The sequence below is a fragment of the Piliocolobus tephrosceles genome, chromosome 14 (assembly GCF_002776525.5).
Source record: "Piliocolobus tephrosceles isolate RC106 chromosome 14, ASM277652v3, whole genome shotgun sequence".
In the NCBI taxonomy this organism is placed as follows: domain Eukaryota; kingdom Metazoa; phylum Chordata; class Mammalia; order Primates; family Cercopithecidae; genus Piliocolobus; species Piliocolobus tephrosceles.
The window spans coordinates 32,484,867-32,485,428 of record NC_045447.1 but is presented as its reverse complement, the minus strand read 5'-3'; positions in this window follow the sequence as shown (position 1 = coordinate 32,485,428).

Here is a 562-nt window from a genome sequence, read left to right as displayed (position 1 = left end):
GTCAGCCCAGTGAGTTTTAACAAGTAGAATTTCATGTCTGCAGAACAAGCCATCTGCAGCTTTGACAAACCCCATCAGTCCTTATAGTCTCACACAAGGCCACCTCACATATTTATGCTACCTACTACATGCCTAAAGGCAATTAGTTTGCAACTCTGTCATGTGCTCTCTCATTGAATTCTGTGAACAAATATGAACTTGAAAGAGCCAGTCCTTCAATATGGATCCCCAGTGGCAAACGGCCAAATTTAAATAGGGTCAAGCAGCCATCTACTGGTTAGGGGTCACATAGGTACTCTGAGTTCCCTGAAAACCAGAAGCTTTTTATCTTTGGGACTTTCAGAGCTCACCTGAATCAACCATTCAGCGCACACCTGCCTTGGCCAATCATGGCTCAGCTGCATTGACCAATTAGAGCTCAGCTTTACCAACCTGGCAGAACTAAGAATGTTTCCATCCTTCACTTTGATGAACAGACCTCATTGGGAATCTGGGTGGGATCTTTGCTATAAAACCGGAGCCTTCCCTTTGTTCTCTGGAATGCACCTTCCTTTTACATTAG